This window comes from Hoplias malabaricus, chromosome Y (assembly GCF_029633855.1).
Source record: "Hoplias malabaricus isolate fHopMal1 chromosome Y, fHopMal1.hap1, whole genome shotgun sequence".
Taxonomy (NCBI): domain Eukaryota; kingdom Metazoa; phylum Chordata; class Actinopteri; order Characiformes; family Erythrinidae; genus Hoplias; species Hoplias malabaricus.
The window spans coordinates 30199950-30211569 of NC_089820.1; the positions used below are offsets into that span (position 1 = coordinate 30199950).

The window sequence follows — 11620 nt, forward strand, 5'->3', positions numbered from 1 at the left end:
GTTAGTTTCTTTTCCTCCGCTTACTGATATGCTTAAGTTCAGCGGGTCGTCTCGTCTGATCTGAGGCCGCACACAGAGGTTTCTTATGCGGGGGCGAGGGCGGAGGCGGAGGGCCGAAGGCTAGGGGCGAGGGGCGAGAGCCCGGCACGAGACCGAACTCCGCGACACCTTCCCCCCCACCCCGGCCGCTCGCCCGCCCGCTCACTCGCCCGCTCGCTGGGTTTAATCGGCACTCGCCACCCCCGCGTCCGACTGCGCGGAGCCCCGCTCGGGACTCGGGGAGAGACCGTAACGGACGTGGACCCGGACCTACTCGGCTCTCCCTCCGTTCCCTGTACGGAGCTCTCTCGCAACACGGGCCGCGTGGACTGGCTCGGAACCGAGTCTTCGTTTGGGAAGACGAAGGGCCGTTTTCAGGCCCTGCGAGCTTCCAGCCGCGGTCTCTCTCTCTCAGCGGGGGCGCGGAGACCGATCGATGGGTAAAGCGACCCTCAGACAGGCGTGGCCGCGGGATGGACCCCCGCGGCCGCAATATGCGTTCGAAATTTCGATGATCTGTGTCCTGCAATTCACATTAGTTAACGCAGATGGCTGCGTTCTTCATCGAAGCACGAGCCGAGTGATCCACCGCTAAGAGTCGTATTCGGGTTTGTGCCCGGCCCGTTACAGGCCGGGCGAAGGAAGCCATTCGAACAAGAGACAATTTTTGCCAATATATTTCAAGCCGGGTGCCTTCCACCCCCGTGCAGGGGGGGAAAGGTCATTGAACCTGGGCGTCACCACCGGACCGAGGAGTTACGGCCCGGGGGACGATCGCCCGAGTAGGTGCCCGAGACTTACGTGGTTTAGGAGACCGGGGTCTAGGCACCCGCCGTTCCCGGCGAGGCCCAGGGGTTTGGTTCGCTGCGTTACGGGTCCCGGTCTAAGGCATTCAGGCGTGCGCTCAAAGCCAAGCTCTCCACCCCGGAGGGTATGAGCGAGGCCCGGTGGTACGCTCCCAAGTCCCCGCTTAGGGGAAGGCGCTGGGTAGATCCCACCTAGTCAGGACCGGCGGGCACCGGCCGTCTCCTTTCGGGTGTTTATAAACGCATCCGGGGTTCGTGAGGCCCCTTCAACTCGCGCACCGGCCTTAGACTATTATACGGTCCGTCTCTGCGAAGCCAACATCGGGGGTATTTTGCATGCGCTCTTAAGCTCCGCTCTAACCCCGTGAGGGGAAAGAGTTTCGCCCGGCGGTACGCTCCCGTCCACCACCGCCCCCTGTGCCGGGGGGATGGGTTCAGGGAGATCCCACCGAGGCCGGCGAGCACCGGCCAACGCCCTGGGGGTGAGTAAGCCCCTTTGACTCGCGCACGCACAATCAAGCCTTCAACGATCAATGGTTTTTTGGGTTTAACTACCCGGCGGGCGGCTCCGGCGCCACTCTTCCCCCCGCGAACGGGAGGGGCGGACCGGGGTACCTATGCACCTAAGGCGGTCCTCGCATAACCCCGAGTTCCGAAGCCGGCTCGCTACGTCCACCCACCCGGAGGGGGGAGAGACTCACGTCGGCCGACGACGAAAGGTACGAGGCTTCTGCGGTCCATACCTTGAAGGTACCCGCCGGGGGGGAGGTTCGGCCTCTCGAGTCCGACTCGACAACCGGCACGGACGGCGGGCGCCGACCGCGGCCAGGTCACCGTTATTGATCCTTCCGCAGGTTCCCCTACGAAAACCTTGTTACGACTTTTACTCCCTCTAGATGTCCGGGTTCGATCGACTTCCCATCGCCCGGAGGCGACCCCCGTTCGAGGGCCGCCCCGGGGACGGTCCGAGGACCTCACCGAGGCATCCGATCGGTAGTAGCGACGGGCGGTGTGTACAAAGGGCAGGGACTTAATCGACGCGGGCTGGTGACCCGCGCCTACTTGGAATTCCTCGTTCGAGGGGAATAGTTGCAATCCCCTGTCCCCAGCGGGGAATGGCGTTCATAGGATTGCCCGCACCTCTCGGCGTAGGGTAACTTACATGTTGAACCAGCCATTGTAGCTCACGTGCGACCCCGGACTTCTAAGGGCATCACAGACCTGTTATTGCTCCATTTCTCAAGTGGCTTCTGTGCCACAAATCGCTCTAAGAAGTTTAGCCACCGACCGCTGATTCCCACCGGGCGAACCCCAACCTTCAGGCCCGCGGTAAGCGGGAGGGCACCGGGGAGGGGAGAGGGAAGGCGAAGGCGAAGGACGGACAACCCACACCCGGAGAGCGGAACGAGGTGCGGACGGCATCGGGGAGGGAACCGAACGCGAAGGGGAGAGGCCGGAGCCACCCACTCGACGCAGAACTGAACCCCCGTCAACCGCATCACCTCCCCGAACCGATCCGGGGTAGAACCGGACCCCCGCCGAAACCCCCAACACCCCCACCCCGATGGGGACCCCCCGCGAACGGGGACCTTCGGGGATAGAGTCCGACCCAGGAGAGGGGCCGTGTAACTACTTAAAGGATGGGATCTCGTTCGTTACCGGAATTGACCAGACGAATCGCTCCACGAACTACCAACGGCCATGCACCACCACCCACAGAATCGAGAAAGAGCCGTCAATCTGTCAATCCTTACCGTGTCCGGGCCGGGTTAGGTTCCCCGCGTTGAGTCAAATTAAGCCGCAAGCTCCACTCCTGGTGGTGCCCTTCCGTCAATTCCTTTAAGTTTCAGCTTTGCAACCGTACTCCCCCCAGAGCCCAAAGACTCGTGGTTTCCCGGACGCTGCCCGGCGGGTCATAGTCGTTAACCCAACGCCGCCGGATCGCGGGTCGGCATAGTTTACGGTCGGAACTACGACGGTACCTGATCGTCTTCGATCCTCCGACTTTCGTTCTTGATTAATGAAAACATTCTTGGCAAATGCCTTCGCTTTTGTCCGTCCCGCACCGGTCTACGAATTTCACCTCTCTCGGTGCGGTACGAATGCCCCCGGCCGTCCCTCTTAATCATGACCTTTGGTCCGTCAAACCCACGAAATAGGACCAAGAGAGCGGTCGGATACCCCCCCGGCTCGGGGAACCGTGCGGCGGCCAGAAACGCCGGGCGTCACACCCGGGCGCCCCCGGCCCCACCCGGCCGCCTCGCCGAAGAGCTCCGACTCGCCCCCCATGGGAAGGCCTTATTCCATTATTCCTAGCTCAGTCCATTCAAGGCACGCTTCGGCCTGCTTTGAGCACTCTGTTTTGTTCAAAGTAAACGCACCGGACCCTTCCGCCCCCCACGTATTCAACCGCGGCGGACGACCCAGCTAAGGGCCTCTCCGCGGAGGAAGGGAGCAGAGGACACCGGATGAGTAGGGACAAGGTCCCGCGACCTCCACCCAGAGACCCGCGGGGGTCCCCAACCCCCCCGGAGAGGGGCAGCTTCCCACCGCGAAGTCCGGACGGGCAGAGGCCCGGCAGCCGGGACCCGTCCCCGGATCCAACTACGAGCTTTTTAACTGCAGCAACGTTAACATACGCTATTGGAGCTGGAATTACCGCGGCTGCTGGCACCAGACTTGCCCTCCAATGGGTCCTCACCCACGGACGTAGATTGAGTTCATTTCGGTCCCGAAACCTTCAAACGGGGCCTCGCACCGATATTTTTCGTCACTACCTCCCCGTGTCGGGAATGGGTAATTTGCGCGCCTGCTGCCTTCCTTGGATGTGGTAGCCGTTTCTCAGGCTCCCTCTCCGGAATCGAACCCAGATTCCCCGTTACCCGTGGTCACCACACGTAGTCCCGTAGACTACCGTCGAAAGTTGATAGGGCAGACACTCGAATGAGACGTCGCCGCCCCGAAGGGCTCTGCGATCGGCCAAAGGTTATCTAGAGTCACCAAAGCGGACCCGACCGGAGTCGGGAGGGGGTTTTTTGGTTCTGATAAATGCACGTATCCGTGGGGGGCGCCGAGGGGGGAAGGTGAACCAGTCACCGACCACCTCGAAACGGCACCCCCACTTCCAACGCTTCGTTTGCATGTATTAGCTCTGGAATTACCACAGTTATACCAAGTAACGTGTGGAGCGATCAAAGGAACCATAACTGATTTAATGAGCCATTCGCAGTTTCACTGTACCAACGCCCGTGTGTACTTAGACTTGCATGGCTTAATCTTTGAGACAAGCATATGATACTGGCAGGATCAACCAGGCCGATCCCTCTGGTACTCAAACCCGGCTTGGGGAAAGAGAGAGAGTCGGTGGTGCGTGGAACTCGACCCCCCCGAAGGAGGAAGAGACGCGCACCGCGGAAAGGCTTTTCGAACGAGACCCCCCGGAGGTGGGTCTGCAATCGGGGGTTTGACTACTTGGAAAATGTACGATTCAAGGCCCGGACGGTGCAGGCTAGGGGCCGGTTCCTTCCCTCAATAGGATCCCGACCCTAAGGCACCACCGACTCGGACCTTTTAACGGACCCAAACTGCGGTGGAAATTAGACCGACGGATCGGCTAAGTCTCCCTCGGAACGATTCTGGGACAAGCGGACCCCCTGTTACGGGGGGTCCACGAGCCATGGAGGCTGGAGCACGTGGCGGGGAGGATCGTTCTAAAAGCCGGTATTATTTCGGATTAGAAGCCTGCCCCTGGTGCTCCGGGTATGCCGCATTTCGAACGGGCGTAAAGGACGTCCGTTTAAGGGAAGAGAATGGAAGAGAATTTCCTGGCCCCCTCAAAGCGCGAGGAGGTCGGCATAGGTTTTACGGTACGCCCCCCCCGGAGCCGTCTGATGTTCAGAAGACGAAGGGTTTTGCCCCCAATCTCGTAAGGTCGAGGGCTCACCACCGAACTTCCAGCCGCGGTCCTTGGTAGGACCGATACGCGGACAAGCCGCAAAATCCTGGCCCCCTCGCAGTGCGAGGAGGTCGGCAAAGGTTTTACGATTCGCCCCCCGGAGCCTACGGTTAGTTTTCTCGATTTAAGAAGACGAAGGGGGTCGGGGCCCGGGAACCGTAAACCGAGCGCCTCTTCCCCTGCGAACTTCCAGCCGCGGTCCTTGGTAGGACCGATACGCGGACAAGCCGCAAATCCTGGCCCCCTCGCAGTGCGAGGAGGTCGGCAAAGGTTTTACGATTCGCCCCCCCGGAGCCTACGGTTAGTTTTCTCGATTTAAGAAGACGAAGGGGGTCGGGGCCCGGGAACCGTAAACCGAGCGCCTCTTCCCCTGCGAACTTCCAGCCGCGGTCCGTTTAAAAAGACCGATCCGTGACACCTCTAATGCGCTCTTTGCCTCCGGCCGTTTCCAGCGCGGGGGCCCGGTGGTGCGCTCCCAAGTCCCCGCGGAGGGGAAAATCTGGGAGATCCCACATTAGACCAAGCGGAACGCCGGTCTTCGCCTCGGGGGTTTGTATGCCCCTTTCGACTCGCGCACGGGCAAGAGTTAGGTTAGGAACGGGGACAACTGCCGGCGGGCGGCCCGTCGCACCCACCCCGCAAGTGGGCAGGTGGTCGGTGGCCTGTGGACCCGCCGCTCGGATTCGTTTATAGTAGGAACCATAACGGGGTACAACCCTCATACGCTCGACCCCCTCACGCCCAGAGAAGTGTTCACCTCCCTGGGCATATATCGAACGAATCATCGGGATTGAAGGGGAGGCCACCCAAACCATCCCCTTAGCCCAGAGGGGTGCCAGTCCTCGGGCTTCGGTATTCGCATCACCGGGGTCTATGGAGGTCTCGACTTAGGTTTTGAAAACCTCCAGAGGGGGGGCCGGATTAACCACCACCCTAGCCCAGAGGGGTGCCAGTCCTCGGGCTTCGGTATTCGCATCACCGGGGTCTATGGAGGTCTCGACTTAGGTTTTGAAAACCTCCAGAGGTGGGGCCGGATTAACCACCACCCTAGCCCAGAGGGGTGCCAGTCCTCGGGCATGTCACTTCGCATCACCGGGGTTCTATGGAGGTCTCGACTTAGGTTTTAAAAACCTCCAGAGGGTGGGGGCATATCTTATCCCCACCCTAGCCCAGAGGGGTGCCAGTCCTCGGGCATGTCATTTCGCATCACCGGGGTCTACGGAGGTCTCGACTTAGGTTTTGAAAACCTCCAGAGGGTGGGGGCATATCTTATCCCCACCCTAGCCCAGAGGGGTGCCAGTCCTCGGGCTTCGGTATTCGCATCACCGGGGTCTACGGAGGTCTCGACTTAGGTTTTGAAAACCTCCAGAGGGTGGGGCCTGACTTACCACCAACCCTTAGCCCAGAGGTGTGCCACTCCTCGGGCATGGAATTCGCATCAACGGGGTCTACGGATGTCTCGACTTAGGTTTTGAACACATCCAGGGAAGCAGAGCGGACATTCCCATTATTTCAAGCCCATCGGGAAGCCACTCCTTTGGGCATAGCGTTTCGCATCGCTGTTACCCAAACTTACGTCTGATTTAATGCCTCCCTAATATCCCGACGGCACCAGGCTGAGAAACCATATGCCCACAGGATTTGAGGCGTTGGAACCTCGTTCGCATAGCCGACAACGATGAACCTCCCTCGGACTCGCTACGAGGCTTGAGGAGGGTCCTGATTTTCTTAAAATCTCAGGTGAGGGACTTAGAAAATTTTCACTTTAAAACCACAGACCTCCAGAGGAGAGACCGGGCTTATCACAACCTTAGCCCAGAGGGCGTCACTCCTCGGGCATGTCACTTCGCATCACCGGGGGTCCATGGATGTCTCGACTTAGGTTTTGAACACATCCAGAAGGGGGGGCCGGATTAACCACCACCCTTAGCCCAGAGGGGTGCCAGTCCTCGGGCTTTAAATTCGCTTCGCCGGGGTCTATGGAAGTCATTTTTTAGACCTCCAGAGGGGAGGCAACCCAAACCATCCCCTTAGCCCAGAGGTGTGCCACTCCTCGGGCTTGTGTATTCGCATCACCGGGGTCCATGGAAGTCATTTTAGACATCCAGAGGGGAGGCCACCCTAACCATCCCCTTAGCCCAGAGGGGTGCCAGTCCTCGGGCTTTAAATTCGCTTCGCCGGGGTCTATGGAAGTCATTTTTAGACCTCCAGAGGGGAGGCAACCCAAACCATCCCCTTAGCCCAGAGGTGTGCCAATCCTCGGGCTTGTGTATTCGCATCACCGGGGTCCATGGAAGTCATTTTAGACATCCAGAGGGGAGGCCACCCTAACCATCCCCTTAGCCCAGAGGGGTGCCAGTCCTCGGGCTTTAAATTCGCTTCGCCGGGGTCTATGGAAGTCATTTTTAGACCTCCAGAGGGGAGGCAACCCAAACCATCCCCTTAGCCCAGAGGTGTGCCACTCCTCGGGCTTGTGTATTCGCATCACCGGGGTCCATGGAAGTCATTTTAGACATCCAGAGAGTGGGGCCGGTCTTACCACCACCCTTAAGCCCAGAGGGCGTCACTCCTCGGGCATGAAATTCGGATTACCGGGGTCTATGGATGTCTCAACTTAGGTTTTGAACACATCCAGAGGGGAGGCCACCCAAACCATCCCCTTAGCCCGGAGGTGTGCACCTCCTCGGGCTTCAAATTCGAATCACCGGGGTCCATGGAAGTCATTTTAGACATCCAGAGAGTGGGGCCGGTCTTACCACCACTCTTAGCCCAGAGGGCGCCACTCCTCGGGCATGAAATTCGCATCACCGGGGTCCATGGAAGTCAGTTTAGACCTCCAGAGAGTGGGGCCGGTCTTACCACCACTCTTAAGCCCAGAGGGCGTCACTCCTCGGGCATGAAATTCGGATTACCGGGGTCTATGGATGTCTCAACTTAGGTTTTGAACACATCCAGAGGGGAGGCCACCCAAACCATCCCCTTAGCCCGGAGGTGTGCACCTCCTCGGGCTTGAAATTCGAATCACCGGGGTCCATGGAAGTCAGTTTAGACCTCCAGAGAGTGGGGCCGGTCTTACCACCACCCTTAAGCCCAGAGGGCGTCACTCCTCGGGCATGGAATTCGCATCAACGGGGTCTACGGATGTCTCGACTTAGGTTTTGAACACATCCAGGGAAGCAGAGCGGACATTCCCATTATTTCAAGCCCATCGGGAAGCCACTCCTTTGGGCATAGCGTTTCGCATCGCTGTTACCCAAACTTACGTCTGATTTAATGCCTCCCTAATATCCCGACGGCACCAGGCTGAGAAACCATATGCCCACAGGATTAGAGGCGTCTGAACCCCTTTCGCATAGCCGACAACGATGAACCTCCCTCGGACTCGCTACGAGGCTTGAGGAGGGTCCTGATTCTCTTAAAATCTCAGGTGAGGGACTTAGAAAATATTCACTTTAAAACCACAGACCTCCAGAGGAGAGACCGGGCTTATCACAACCTTAGCCCAGAAGGCACCACTCTTCGGGCATGTCACTTCGCATCACCGGGGTCCATGGAAGTCTCGACTTAGGTTTTGAACGCATCCAGAGGGTGGGAGCCGGACTTACCACCACCCTTAGCCCAGAGGGCGTCACTCCTCGGGCATAAAATTCGGATAACCGGGGTCCATGGAAGTCAATTTTGACCTCCAGAGAGGGGGGGGGCCTGGCTTACCACCACCCTAAGCCCAGAGGGCGTCACTCCTCGGGCATGAAATACGCTACACCGGGGTCCATGGAAGTCAGTTTAGACCTCCAGAGAGGGGGGGGGCCGGGCTTACCACCACCCTTAGCCCAGAGGGCACCACTCCTCGGGCTTGAAATTCGCATCACCGGGGTCCATGGAAGTCTCGACTTAGGTTTTGGAAACCTCCAGAGGGGGGGCTGCACTTACCACCACCCTTAGCCCAGAGGTTCATCACTCCTCGGGCATGAAATTCGGATAACCGGGGTCCATGGAAGTCAGTTTAGACCTCCAGAGAGTGGGGCCGGGCTTACCACCACCCTAAGCCCAGAGGGCGTCACTCCTCGGGCATGAAATTCAGATAACCGGGGTCCATGGAAGTCAGTTTAGACCTCCAGAGAGTGGGGCCGGGCTTACCACCACCCTAAGCCCAGAGGGCGTCACTCCTCGGGCATGAAATTCGGATAACCGGGGTCCATGGAAGTCTCGACTTAGGTTTTGGAGACCTCCAGAGGGGGGGCCGGGCATACCACCACCCTTAGCCCAGAGGGCGTCACTCCTCGGGCATGAAATACGCTATACCGGGGTCCATGGAAGTCAGTTTTGACCTCCAGAGAGGGGGGGCCTGGCTTACCACCACCCTAGCCGAGAGGGCGTCACTCCTCGGGCATGAAATTCGCTTCACCGGGGTCCATGGAAGTCATTTTAGACCTCCAGAGAGGGGGGGCTGCACTTACCACCACCCTAGCCGAGAGGGCGTCACTCCTCGGGCATGAAATTCGGATCACCGGGGTCCATGGAAGTCAGTTTAGACCTCCAGAGAGTGGGGCCGGGCTTACCACCACCCTAAGCCCAGAGGGCGTCACTCCTCGGGCATGAAATTCGGATAACCGGGGTCCATGGAAGTCTCGACTTAGGTTTTGGAGACCTCCAGAGGGGGGGCCGGGCATACCACCACCCTTAGCCCAGAGGGCGTCACTCCTCGGGCATGAAATACGCTTAACCGGGGTCCATGGAAGTCAATCTAGACCTCCAGAGAGGGGGGGCCGGGCTTACCACCACCCTTAGCCCAGAGGGCATCACTCCTCGGGCATGAAATTCGCATCACCGGGGTCCATGGAAGTCAGTTTAGACCTCCAGAGGGGGGGCTGAGCATACCACCACCCTTAGCCCAGAGGTGTGCTCCTCATCGGGCATGAAATACGCTTCACCGGGGTCCATGGAAGTCATTCGAGACCTCCAGAGGGGGGGCCGGGCATACCACCACCCTTAGCCCAGAGGTGAGTCACTCCTCGGGCATCAAATTCGCATCACCGGGGTCCATGGAAGTCAGTTTAGACCTCCAGAGGGGGGGCTGAGCATACCACCACCCTTAGCCCAGAGGTGTGCTCCTCATCGGGCATGAAATACGCTTCACCGGGGTCCATGGAAGTCATTCGAGACCTCCAGAGGGGGGGCCGGGCATACCACCACCCTTAGCCCAGAGGTGAGTCACTCCTCGGGCATCAAATTCGCATCACCGGGGTCCATGGAAGTCAGTTTAGACCTCCAGAGGGGGGGCTGAGCATACCACCACCCTTAGCCCAGAGGTGTGCTCCTCATCGGGCATGAAATACGCTTCACCGGGGTCCATGGAAGTCATTCGAGACCTCCAGAGGGGGGGCCGGGCATACCACCACCCTTAGCCCAGAGGTGAGTCACTCCTCGGGCATCAAATTCGCATCACCGGGGTCCATGGAAGTCAGTTTAGACCTCCAGAGGGGGGGCTGAGCATACCACCACCCTTAGCCCAGAGGTGTGCTCCTCATCGGGCATGAAATACGCTTCACCGGGGTCCATGGAAGTCATTCGAGACCTCCAGAGGGGGGGCTGGGCATACCACCACCCTTAGCCCAGAGGTGAGTCACTCCTCGGGCATCAAATTCGCATCACCGGGGTCCATGGAAGTCAGTTTAAACATCCAGAGGGGGGGGGCCGAGCATACCACCACCCTTAGCCCAGAGGTGTGCTCCTCATCGGGCATCAAATTCGCATCACCGGGGTCCATGGAAGTCATTCGAGACCTCCAGAGGGGGGGCCGAGTATACCACCACCCTTAGCCCAGAGGTGAGTCACTCCTCGGGCATCAAATTCGCATCACCGGGGTCCATGGAAGTCAGTTTAGACCTCCAGAGGGGGGGCCGAGCATACCACCACCCTTAGCCCAGAGGTGAGTCACTCCTCGGGCATCAAATTCGCATCACCGGGGTCCATGGAAGTCAGTTTAAACATCCAGAGGGGGGGGCCGAGCATACCACCACCCTTAGCCCAGAGGTGTGCTCCTCATCGGGCATCAAATTCGCATCACCGGGGTCCATGGAAGTCAGTTTAGACCTCCAGAAAGGGGGGCCGAACCTACCACCAACCTTAGCCCAGAGGGCGTCACTCCTCGGGCTTCAAACTCCCATCGCCGGGGTCCCATGGAAGTCTCGACTTAGGTTTTGAACCGTTCCGGGGTCACCTCCAGTGAGATAACGCGGAAATCTCACTATATTCATGCCCACAGGCGAACCAGAGCCTTGGGCTTGTCATAGTTACATACGGTGTACCCAAACTTTCGTCTTTTCTAAAGGAACCCTAATGTCCTGACGGCACCGCACTGGAAACCCCCATGCCCTCTGAATTTTTACCTCTCCGAGGTGCTCCGTTTTGGGCTTGCTACCTAGGGCGAAGAGGGTCAGAAATTTTTCTAAGTCCTACTTTAAAACGTCCCACTGGGAGAACACTAGGGTTAGCACTTTGCCAAAAAATCACGGCTGAATGCAATTTTCACGCCTCGCACCCTTTGTTCGTTTAGATTTAACAAAAAAATCAACCGACCCCCCTTTTTAACAACGCTTTGCCGAATTTAGCTCACTTTTCCCGGCCTGGAATATCTCACGCTTGCCCCCCACGGTACTTACCTCCGGGGAAGACACCCCCGTCGCTGCCAACGCCCATGCCCGGCCCAGGCTCACCCGACTCGGCCTCGCTCGCTCCATCGCCCGCTCCAAACCTCCGGGGAGAAGACCCCCATCGCCGCCAACGCCCATGCCCGGCCCAGGCTCACCCGACTCGGCCT

The 11620-nt window shown here is 59.0% G+C and overlaps 1 non-coding gene across 1 annotated transcript; it reads right to left on the minus strand.

The window, feature by feature from the left end:
* Positions 1-485: 485 nt before the first annotated feature.
* On the minus strand, positions 486-639 carry LOC136679807 (5.8S ribosomal RNA). The gene has a single exon (XR_010796592.1). It is a non-coding gene; the product is annotated as a 5.8S ribosomal RNA (ribosomal RNA).
* Between the last annotated feature and the right edge of the window lie 10981 nt (positions 640-11620).